This window comes from Oncorhynchus nerka, linkage group LG8 (assembly GCF_034236695.1).
Source record: "Oncorhynchus nerka isolate Pitt River linkage group LG8, Oner_Uvic_2.0, whole genome shotgun sequence".
Lineage (NCBI taxonomy): Eukaryota > Metazoa > Chordata > Actinopteri > Salmoniformes > Salmonidae > Oncorhynchus > Oncorhynchus nerka.
In genome coordinates, this window is record NC_088403.1 from 31,871,742 (window position 1) to 31,884,472 (window position 12,731).

At 42.2% G+C, this 12,731-nt stretch overlaps 1 pseudogene; it reads right to left on the reverse strand.

The window, feature by feature from the left end:
• Position 1: 1 nt before the first annotated feature.
• LOC115133822 (dynein axonemal intermediate chain 7-like) lies at positions 2 to 11,136 on the reverse strand (annotated as a pseudogene).
• Positions 11,137 to 12,731: the final 1,595 nt, after the last annotated feature.

The following is a 12,731-nucleotide window of genomic DNA, read 5'->3' on the forward strand; positions in this document are numbered from 1 at the left end:
TGGTTTTACTTGAGGGTCCATCTGTTGTAAGGGTTAAAGTTCACAGTGAGCAGTAGGTTGAAGTCTAACCTCTGACACAAGATCAGATATACATATTCCCCCTAATGGTTAAAGTTATGATTGGGAATAGTCAAATCTGATCCAAGATCTGTGGTTGTTGGCTACTCCTACATAGAGCTTGGGGGTCTAGTATCTACTGTAGTCAGGAGTATTTGAGAGGCCATGTGGCACACGGCAGTCTGTGCACGGCATCGACGAACAGGTGGTGAGAGCGTCGCACCTGTTCCTGTCCGGCGCGGGACAGGTCGTCTCAGCATGTGGAGTGGAACTCACTGCCGGGGTCCAGCTCTGGAGAGAACGCCTCACTGTGTTCCTTGCTCATCAGCCTCTGGCACCTCCGGGCCCCCAGCAGGTACACACACCACGAGTCCTCTTGGACCGGGTCTAGGTGCTCACACACCTGGGAGAGAGGTTAATCCTACTGTACACATACTACGACACTGGGATGGCTGCTAGGTGCTCACGTACTTTGGAGAGAAGGTGCCAACAGTACAGTAAATATCCATTCCATCTGCACGGACAAAGTACTATGCAGGTGCAGGGTAATGTCAGTACCAGAGGTGAATCTCAATCAAATCCAGTTGTCCAGTCAACCAGCTCAATGTTTCTCCACTGCAGCTCTTTGTTCCTGATTCTGAAGCTACTTCTGTTACTATCTGGGAAGGTCCTCTATCCAAGGACTCTTCCTCATTCTGTGTGTGTGTGACAGAGGATGTGAGTGTGTTTAAACAGTATGCATCTCTAGGTGTGTGTGTACCTGCAGCACCAGATGCTCCTGGCCACACTGTGTTCCACTGGCTCCAGGAGAAGGTGAAGGCAGAGGAGCGCAGCGCCATCTGACCTATCAGAGGGTCCTGGAGAAAAGGCTAATGTTATGACACAAGCTTTTCAACTTGACACCATTTAAGCCTAACAGGACTTTCTGTTCCAAGAGTTGATTTATTGAACTTACAAGGGAGAAGGTTACTGCATCAGATGTTTCACACCCCAATCTAGCAATCCACTGTAGGTTTCCCATGAGTTGCTAATAGGTTTTTGTTGCAAAAAGCTAAACAGGTTCAACGGTGTTACAAGCAACATGAATTGTGTGCCCACATTGCTTTGTGTAACATTCATCTAATCCACAGTATGCGGGCTGATGGCACTCACCTTTTGCGTTTACGGTGACATATTTGTCGAAGTATTGGTTGACGAAGATGTTGACCCCGGCGCTGACCATGGCTTTCTGTAGTCGAGGGACTCATCCACTGGCCCAGGATGTGGTTCAGTCCGCTCTCCTGGTCTGACTGGAGCATACAGTTGCTGCTCTGTCAGAGAGAGGAGCAAGGAGTCAGGCTGCATTGTCATGGATTTGGGCAATGCCTAGATACAATAATAGCCTTGTTTCCTTCATTACCACTGAAAACATTGGCTAGATTTCCACAATACTGTTTCCCCAGATATGAATCACTGAGGAATGTTCACGAATAAAGGAAGCCATTTTAGACTGAGACGCACCCAGAGTCTATGGAAGAGATGGAGCATGACAGATTGCCCTGTTCACCATCACGGCAAGAACTCAAGAGTCCTGGCCCAGTGGTCTGAGCTCCCACCTGTGGAACGGCATGTTGGCATACGAGTCCTGTAGCAGTGTGACGGCGTAGAACGAGTCCATCTTGAACGAGATCTTCCGCTCTGCCTCGTCGTACGTCTCACTGATGCAGTCTCTCTTCCAGTGCTGACCTAACGCACAGCTCCGCAAGGAGTCTACAGAAATAAAGGAACTTAAAAATCAAGAAATTCAACCAAGACAAAAAAGACGAGGACAAAGTCTACTTCTGGAGAACCCCTGACAAAAGAGGTCCTGCTCCTCCTCTCCATGACAGACGCAGGAGGGATGCCACTTCTATCCACCCCTGTCTGACCAACGCTCTACAACCAGCTCTTCATCCACTTCCAGTGCCAGTTTTTTATCCAACGAGAGACTGGGCTGACGGAAGGGCGGGGTAAGAAGAAACGACTACCAGAGGCAAAGAGAACCCACGGGTCTGAGTGTCTTTAATTTATCAAACAAGATATTGAGCCCTGCCCATGTCTCCTTGCTTAATAAAGGGATATCTTTTATGCCTGCAACGAGTTTGATGTTTTTATTTTATTTTTTAGAAACATCCATTTAAGGGAATCGTGATATTTCTACTGAACAAGTACATGCATTATAACATTGGCTGAAATATTACTCACACACAACTACTTCATGTTTCTAAATGATTTCTTCATTCAGACGAAGGGTACTGCTATGGAATCCCCCATGGCTCCTAACTATGCTAATTTTATGTGGGTTACATGTAGTCTATTTTCAATTCTCTCAAAAATGTTTTCTTGCCTAACATCATTATTTGGAAATGGTATATTGGCTGAGACCCAAAGAAAATTAATGGAGAGGGGGTACAAAAATGGTCAGATTAATACTGCCATTAAGAAAATTGAAAACGAGACATGACCTTTTAAGGTCAGTCTCGCAAAAAGAAGCATACTTGCGTTCTAACTACCCGCCAATCAAATTTAGGGAATCGTTAAACATTGGCACATTCTAAATCCGATGATAGTATCGGTAATGTGTTTTCGGACCTTCCCTTGGTCGTATTCTCACAGGGCAGAAATCTCAGATCAATTGGTAAACTCAGTACAGGAAGTACATGTGGGAACACAAGTATATATAAATAATATACAAAAGACAATTGGGCTAGTGGGTACAACATCACATTACACAAGGACCTTAAAGGGACACTTATTATTCCAACAGCTTTTTTGTTAGTAGAGTATTTAAAATACAGTTGAATTTATTTTTGTAAGGTAAGAAAATGTGGTGTTTTGTTTGTAAATTTACATTTGTGAATATGAAATTTGGCCAAAAGAATAATGAAATGAATTACAAAAAATGGTTTCAGCTTATTTGTATCGTAGGTAAAGAATCCAAGCAGTACATCTCTCCACAATAGTGTAAGACCTTCATAAATGTGTTCAATTATAAATCTACTGATGTCTTGCCACAGTTATCTTGCATGAATACAATGCTGAAAAATATGCAACACTGTTTCTGGCTGGTCATTACAAAAGGGGTCATTTGAGTTGTTTTCCTGAAACTTCCTCATATAGTGGTTGGCAGGATAATATTTATGAATCATTTTAAAGATAACTTCCTTAATTTTGTTAACAAGTAGGTATGTGTGTGGCAACATCCAAACTTTTTTTCCAACAGATATTATCAATAAATCCGTTCCAATAAGGCATGACATAAAGCAAGGTTTGTATCGCTCTGCTGTTGAATGGATCAAAAGAGAATCAAATCTTTCCTACTGATGAGTCAACAGAAGGTAGGTTCTGAGGGTCAGGTCTTGACACGTTCCTGAATAATAAAGCAACATTGAGGGAATGGCATCTAAAACAATTGCTAAATCTTTAGGTGTTACAGGGACCTTGTAAAGTGATAAGAATTCATTATAACTAAGTAAAATACCCTCTGCATTTACCAGTTGGCTCACCTAAATGTAAATGTAATATTATTTCAGAACCAATAACTTGCTGATGAAAAGCCGAAAGTTTCACTGGAACTCTGTCAATATTATAATTGCAAACCAACATGAAGTTAAGGCCACCAAAAGTAGAGAAGACACGAGGAATAAAATTCCACATAGAAGTGGGTCTTCTTAGGAATTGTTTTATCCAATTGATCTTAAAAACCCACTATTCTCATAATTGTTCATTACAACAGTTTTCCTAATGTAATGTGTACGGCTTCTCCACAGAAAGTTGAAAAGCATCTGGTCTATCTCCTTGCTTATTTTACTGTGAAGATATAAAGATAGAGTGTCATATGTTAGTCTAGAGATACCTTCAGCCTTGGTTATTAGGGCTCTACCTTTTAAAGATAAGTCCCTCTGTAGACTTATTTAAAGAATTTGTAAGAAGTTAAGTGATTAATAAAAACAGGTACGGAGAGATAGGACAACCTTGCCTACTTCCTCTCTTTAACTCAGATCTAGGTGAGGTGCCATATTTCAATTTGATAGAGCTGTTACCATTTGTATAGAGAGTCTTAATAACCTTACAGAAGAAATCCCCAAAGCCAAATCTCTCAAGGGAGTGGAAGAGGAATACTGTGTCAAATGCTTTATAAAAATAAAAAAATAAAAATGTAAAATTATTTTAGACTTGAAGTTTCACTCTACAAATAACACTATCCATAAGTTAAACATTGATGGTGTTATTACAGATGACCAAAAAAAATACTGTAGCATTTTTTACAGAAAACTGTATAGCTCTACATACTGTCAGCAATCCACAGATGTTTTTTGACTCACTGAATAATGTTCACTCGATCAGTGATATAGAATCTAAACAGTGTGATGAACCCATCAAAGTTGAAGAGATTATAGAGTCTATCAAACATCTAAAGAACAATAAATCACCAGGTGTTGACGGAATTACATCAGAATTTTACAAATGATTTTCTGAACAAGTAGCTCCCTTCCCATTTGAAGTCTTTTTTTTTTAGAGTGTATTAAAAACAATGTTCTCCCTCCTACAATGAGTCAGGGGTTAATAACACTGATACCTAAGCCTAAAAAAGAAGTGCTGCTCATCTATCTGGCGTCCAGTTTGTCTTCTTAATAATGACTATAAGATATTAGCCTTACTACTTGCAAAAATAATTAAAGAAGTCCTGGATGCAATCATTGATGAAACACAGTATGGCTTTATGAGGAACAGATATATTTCTAACAATATCAGACTAGTATTAGACATACTTGACTACTCAGACCTAATAACTGAGGATAGCTTCATATTATTTTTAGATTTTTATAAAGTCTGATTTATCACCCCAAGATATCCTTTGCACAACGTCTACTTACGCCCCTACTGAATGGAAACTACAAGTGTAATGGCTGTGCTCAGTGCAATGGCACTTATAAATGTAGATCCTTTAAACACCCCTAAACAGGGAAACAGATCCCAATCAAAAGGTGTTATCACATGCTCCACTAAGGCAGTTATGTATCTTATAACTTGTCCTTGTGGGTAAAACAATGTGGGTAAAACAAAGCAAAAAACAAATTAAAAGTACGTATCTCAGACCATCGTAGCACCATTAGGTGCAAAAACTCGACTTGCCCAGTTGCGGCCAACTTTTTGGAAGCAAACCACTCGATTTCGTCTCTACGTTATATTGGCATCGAACATGTCACCCTCCCTAGGAGAGGGCTGACCTCGATAATTTATTGTTCAAACGAGAGGCTGCCTGGATCTTTAATTTAAAGACCCTTGCTCCCTTCGGTCTCAACGTAGACTTTGATCTGATGCCATTCTTGGGATTATTGTGATTTTGCTGTTGTAAATGTTTGTAGGCTTATGTAGCCAAATTGTATCTATGATCGTACGCTATCCATTTGTTTTTTGTTTGCTATTTTAATATATGAGAATTAACCTATGATATCAGGCCACACCCGGCCATGATTACAGACACCTGTGTGTCTTTTGACACTATATAAACGAGTCACCCCGCAGTGTTTGTTATTATACCCTGATGAAGACAGCTTGTCTGTCAACATTGGACATTACATTTTTGCATCTGAGCTCCTAGGGTGTGCGGCTCTCCTTTACTTTTCAACTGTTCAACTCTGCTAGCCAGCACCTCGCCTAAATAGGTGTGCATTTCTTTCGCCTCTAGATTATTCTGACCTATTGATTGACATATTTTTAGACATCATGGCTCTCAATAATAATAGGGAATCATGTCAACTCCACTCATTTCTATCTGAAAGTTCTGTACTTTTTGTGCAGAGTGCCCCCCACAAGGTAGGAACTACATTCAGATTCTGGAATATGACAGATACATGTATTTAACAGTATCACTATCAGTCCCAGTCGATGTGGGGCCCGTCCAGTTCTCCTCCAGGTGTCGCTCACCTTCAGGGTCCCAGTGGGCCACCGGTGGGTCCTCCAGGAACAGGACAGAGTCAGGCAGGGTGACTGTGACCCCTACAGGGGGACAGGTCAGGACCCCACTCTCCTCCAGCTTCATGGAGGCAGAGCCCTGGATCTGGGACTGCTCCGTGGGGTAAGGGAACGGCTGCAGCCCTGTGTCCAACAGCTGGGGGTTGGGGCGAGAGACACTAATGTTAACTTTAGAGAAATAAAGGCAGAGGTGGTTCTTACTTTTTGATTAATGCATCATATCTAACAACTGCAAAGAGGAGTTTACACATTCAGTAACCCACAGAAGGGGTGCCCAGTGACAGTCCATGGAGTACATTACACTGAGCAGTCGGAAGGGAAACTTCTGTCAGAAAGGGCACTTTCTGAACTATACTGAACATAAATATAAACCCAACATGCAACAATTTCAACGAGTTCAGTGAGTTACCGTTCATAAGGAAATCAGTCAATTTAAATAGATTCATTAGGCCCTAATCTATGGATTCCACAAGAATGGGCAGGGGCGCAGCTATGGGTGGGCAGGGGCCCACCCACTGGGGAGCCAGGTCCAGCTAGTCAGAATTCGTTTTTCCCCACAAAAGGGCTTTATTACAGACAGAAAAACTCTTTCATCAGCTATCTGGGTGGCTGGTCTCAGACGATCGCGCAGGTGAAGAAGCCAGATGTGGAGGTCCTGGGCTGGCGTGGTTACACGTGGTCTGAGGTTGTGAGACCGTTTGGACGTACTTCCAAATTCTCGAAAACAACGTTGGAGCCGGCTTATGGTAAAGAAATGAACGTTCAATTATCTGCCAACAGCTCTGGTGGACATTCCTGCAGTCAATGCCAATTGCATGCTCCCTCAACTTGAGACGTCTTTGGCATTGTGTTGTGTGACAAAACTGCACATTTTAGAGTGGCCTTTTATTATCCCCAGCACAAGATGCACCTGTGTAATGATAATGCTGTTTATTCAGCTTCTTGATATGCCACATCTGTCAGGTGGATGTATTATCTTGGCAAAGGAGAAATGCTTACTAACAGGGATGTAAACAAATTTGTGCTCAAAATCTGAGAGAAATAAGATTTGTGCGTATGGAACATTTCTGGGATCTTTTATTTCAGCTCATGAAACATGGGACCAACACTTTACGTGATGCGTTTATATTTTTGCTCAGCATAGGTGCTGTACTTGGTGGTTCTGGTTCACCTCTCTCATCTCCCATCCGTTGAGTTGTTGGGACTGTGGCGGCAGGCGGAACACATCGCAGTAGAAGACTCTTCCCAGGGGTGTGTACTGCTGCAGGTCAACCACCTGACCCTCATAGCTGTCAATCACTAGGTCCATCGGGGTAAGGGAGTCTCCCTCACCTGGACAGGACACACGTACAGGTGAACATGGGAATCACAATATGGAATGAAAGGGACTGGTTAATTCTCAAGCAGTGTTTATAGTAACATGGCTAGGGTTGCAAAATTCTGGTAACTTTCCCAAAATTCGATTTCTTCCAGAAATCTTGTTTGGGGCACTCCCGGATTCCCTACCGATTCCAGGAATGTTGCAACCCTAAACATGACCCTAAAAATAATCCTAAAAGAACAGTGAAATATATCATGGGAATGATATTTGACCACTTTGTCCTCTGAGCCAGTTGTAGTCTCTCACCTGAGTCATCTCCGACTAGCATGGTATGGCTTTCTCCTCCAGCTTCTGTTTCACATCCTCCAGCTGCTTCTGACCACACCTCCTCTCCTCCTTCATAGACATCACACTCATCACACTCTGACACAAACACATGCACACACGTATGCACATGCACACAGACGTTAGCCTATGTCACTTTTAAAACAACTTTCCATTAATCCTATGACTTTTGTTTCCAGCTTACCTTCCTGCCTTTGGACCCTCTGACAGAATGCACCTCTTCCTCTGCACCTCCCTGCTGTGTGCTCCCTCTCCTGTCACCGTCTCTCCACGTTCCCCGCGGGGGTCGCTCCCTCCAGAAGGGGCTCCTCACTGGCCCAGGGACATCCTGCTGGGAGTCTGGCTTTCAGGTTGGCCAGGTGAGACAAGTGGTTGTAGTGGGTGTGGAGGATTCTCACAGCGATGTCACTGACAGCCAGCTGTTTGGGCAGCTCAAAGCCCAGCCCCACCTCCTCGAACTGGAACCCTTTAAACCTGGAGAGCCACAAAGAGAGAAACACTGTCACAAATTGAAAATACTAAATTGTTCTGTTTTCACTTCACCCAACACATCCATGAGAATGGGTTTGAGTAGAAACAGACTGTTAGCAAGGAGACTAGATAGAAAGTATATTTGTGTGAAATGAATAGAACGAAAGTCAGACATACGTCTGTGCCGTGCCTTGTTAAGGTTGTCCCACAGACACAGTGCGATGATGTCATCCTGGACCACTGTGCCTGTTCCTCATCTCAACATCTGAGTGAGCGGTCGCCCACTGTGGCCAGAGAGAAACAAACAGACATCAGCAAAACATGCTCATCTTACATTACAAAACTTAAATACAGTATTTTCCTAAACAAACTGGCAGACATGTTTTGTGCATGTCTTAAACATCATCAGTAACCCTACCTTGAGTATCTCCTCAGTGCTGTGGTCATGTTTGGATTGGATGAGAGTCTGGATGGAGAGCAGTGTCTCCTGGTACCTCAGGGCATCAGTTGGTTCAGGCTGGTCCCTCAGCATACCCTCCAGCTCCTCTAGCAGCTGCAGGCAGAGATAAAGTGCAGCCGTGTTTATGTTCATCATTCATTTGGTAGAATCCTTATACAGATCAATACCGGTCTCAAATAGAAGTGCTCTTGACAGAGTCGCGTTAAGTGGGCTTAAACAGGAACAAGTGTTTTCAAATGCAAAACGGAATTGAGCGTTCTTATCGGACACATACAGAACCGGTAGAACCCCCTTCTCCTGTTTCATGTCTCCATAATGTGACCCTGGTGTTTAATAGCAAACCTACCCGTAGAGCCAGGGCACACTCCTTTAGAACCCGGTTTGATCTGGACTTCTGGGTCCTCCCACCACAGGTTGATGAAGGTGTTGATCTCCTGCTGGACTGACGGGTCTGGACTCCCGTCACAACGCATGTACCTGTCTCACAAAACAAGCAGTGTTTAACTATGTCAAATGGGGCTCATCTGATTTATTTATCTATGTCTACCAAGGCCTGCCATTATGGTAGTCTCTTCGACACGGTGTCTGGTAAAACCATAACAAGACTAGAATGGCTAGTCTTCAGTAACTACACAAAACTCAGGCCAGAGTTAGAGCTTAGAACAATCACACACCTTGGCTTTCGCTCTGGAGTCAGTCACCCACTTGGTGACTGCAGTCTGGTTCTCTTCCACTAGATGACGCACTTCGTTCAGCTCGTCCTCTCTGCGATCTTTGTGCTGTCACAGAAAGCCAGCAATGATCACTCTTTTTCATTAGGACATTATGAACAGGTTTAACTTCAAGAGCCCTCTCGGTACACAAACACACCGATAACCATGAACGATAAAGGTCAGTGATGGTAACACTTTTAGCTCCAGTCTCTGATGCTCCTCCTGCTCCTTCCTCTTTCTCTCCAGCCTCTCTTGATCCTCTTTCTCAGCCAGGAGTCGAGCCTCTTCTACACAGCAGAGGGGAAAAGGAGTCATGGGTCAAACGTACACTCATGGGGCTACTTCAATAGCATGTAGCCATGTACTGTATCTATTACTGATGTATCACTGTGCATACTATTGAAGCATCTCATAATACAAATGGCAGTTCAATAACACATATCAAATGGTACAAGTGCACAGACAGACATACAACCATTAGCATACGACAGAGGTTTTGTCATGGATTGAATTATGAGAAATGACCAGTACACTGTTCCTTTTGTCTTCTCTCATCCTCCTCTTTCTGAAGTTGCTCCTTTTCAGCCATACTGAGCTTGCCTCCTTTCTTTTGGGCAGACTTGAACCAAATCAACAATTCAATTTATTTAATTGTTTTAATTTAACCAGGAAGGGCTCATTGAGATTTAAAATCTCCTTTTCAAGAGCATCCTGGCCAAGATAGGCAGCACCAAGTCATTACAAAAATTACAGACAAACTACAAGTAATCTATTAAAAACCATAGAATTCACAAGAGTATAACAAAGTCAAAGACAGCAAATTAAAAACATCGACAGGTCAGGGAATCAGTCTCAAGATCACCCATCAGTGATTTTAAAAAAGCAATCGGGACAAGTTTTCCAGTTTAAAAGTATTTTGTATGGCGCAGAGTACATAAAAGCCCTTTACCAAATTCAGTTAGGACATTTGGAACAGTTAGCAGGATAAAGTCCAGTGAACGAAGAGAGTACCGACCACATTTCTGAACAATAAAAATGCCCAAATAAAAAGGTAGTAAACCCAAAATGGCTTTGTACTTAATGAACAAATGTAAATGCAATCAATTGTGATCATAGACACATTTGCAAACTACTGAATTCTTGCAAGATGTGGGCATTCAATGTTGCAACGTGCTGAAAATTGTCCACAGTGTTCCTATCATTTAGAATAAACAGTTCTACAAAACAAAAAAATACTTACAGAGTACATCAAACATGACAGAAGTGAGTGTGAAGGTAAAGAACATAGCTATCTAAAGAACTTAGACTGAGAAGCTGGGGGGAAATTGAGAACATGATATTATATTCAATTTAGCTAGCTAGCTATATCTACTAGGTCTAGCTTGTTATATCTCTCATGTATCCATATTATGCTGTTCATAACAGTAGTTAACATCGTTACCATTGCATCCTTGGGTGGCTAACAAGGAGAGAACATACAGAATAGAAAGTTAGGGGATAGAGTATTTAGCTGTAGCAAGATAAGGCTGAAAAAACACAGACTTGCAGCAGCAAAATAATTGCAGTAGCACTTGCCGTAATGAGAAAGCTGTGACTTGTTCGCAAGATAGCTTGATTACTTAGCTAACTCTGGTTTAGCTATGTAACGTTAGCCAATTTGTTACTTGCCAGAGCAAGTACTTATGCAACTATCTGTATCTTGCTACTTAATATCTAACCAGATATTAATTTTCTAACTCACTAGTTATATAATAAACTGAAAACTGCTCACCATCTTCTCTTGGTGGGATAGGTCAACTCTTTTCGCATCGAAGTTACCATGGAAACGGTAACGTAGGCGTGCACAGCAGGTCAATATTTTGGTTTGCGACATGTACAACGATTTATGGCGTTGTTTATGAACTCATGGTGTTACATTTTGACTGTATGACTTACTTTCATTTTTTTTGCATTACAATCTAATTAAGTCATACAATCAAAATAAGAAATAAATAAGAAAAAGGCCAATTAAGTCATACAATCAAAATCTTGACACACAGGTCCATGTTTGCACGTGTTTAAGAGAATCACAACTATAATGTACTGTATCTTATTGTGCTTTCAAGGGAAATATCTGGGAAATACAAGGTCAAATCATGACGTCGGTGAGCTTTGTAGAGAAATGCTATTTCTTATGCAGGTGACCAACCTATTGCTAATACATGGCTACAACTCACAGTAAAGCCTGTGGGGTCCCCTACAGGATAGCTCCCGCATTACACACTTACTGCCAAACTAGCGCACACACATAATCTCCTCTCTAGCCGAACATTGTGTGCCCGAAGAGGATTCCACGATGACGGACAGACAACTGAGCCAATGGCGGAAGACTACAGACTACACCCAGCCTGAACCAATCCAAGATCCGATCTTCTAGAATCAACCTACTTTCTGTGCCATATATTAGGGCTGTGCTGATTGTTAACGGCCTCTTTTCCTGCTGTTCTGTGCGAGCTAACGGGAGAGCCGTAATTACGCTGTACTAGATATCTTCACTCTGAATAAACTGTCGCTTGTCATACAATTTACCACTTTGTCTGAATCGATCCTTGACCGGCTCACCCTTCTACATATCTAATTACTAACAGAACTTGGTAAGCAGAGGATAGTTAACTAACGGTCCAGTCGAAGTGAGCTGATTGGGTGTGAGAGAGGGGGTGAGCGGGGGAAAGGACGATTCAAGGAGGACAGGTGAAGATTTTTCGGTGGGTGGACAACAATTCTGCTCAACTCGGGAAACTGATCTAAAGGTGCACCATAAATAAGGTAAGCAAAACCTGTTAAATCAAACTTTGCATATTGTCGTATAGTCTGTCTAAATTTTGATCAGTATTTCCGAGTAAGTATGAATTCTTGTGTAAATTTATAATTTGCTGACGAGTCGAAAGAACAGTGAAGTGAATATATGTAGTAACAAACCGGCGACGGCCGGGTGATATAAATCATTGATGAGATATCAGTAAGGGGATAGTTAATTGCTATTCATTAAATCTGGCGCCGAGGGGATAAATTGTAATTTTGTCCCGCGACCCGGTCAGCACAGTCTGATAGCTTTCAATGATGAGAGATCACTTTAAGGCCTGGATAGTTCCGATAGGGGTCAGGAATAGAGATCAGTGAGGGGATAGTTAACTACTATTCATTAAACCTAGCGCCGAGGGGAGAAATTGTAATTTTGTCCCGTGACCCGGTCGAGGCTAGTCTGATAGAGGTTCACTGATAGGGGTCGGACATGTGTAATAATTCTGATAGGGGTCAGCTCGATAGGGATCAGGAATAGAGATCAGTAAGGGGATAGTTAACTACTATTCATTAAACCTAGCGCCGA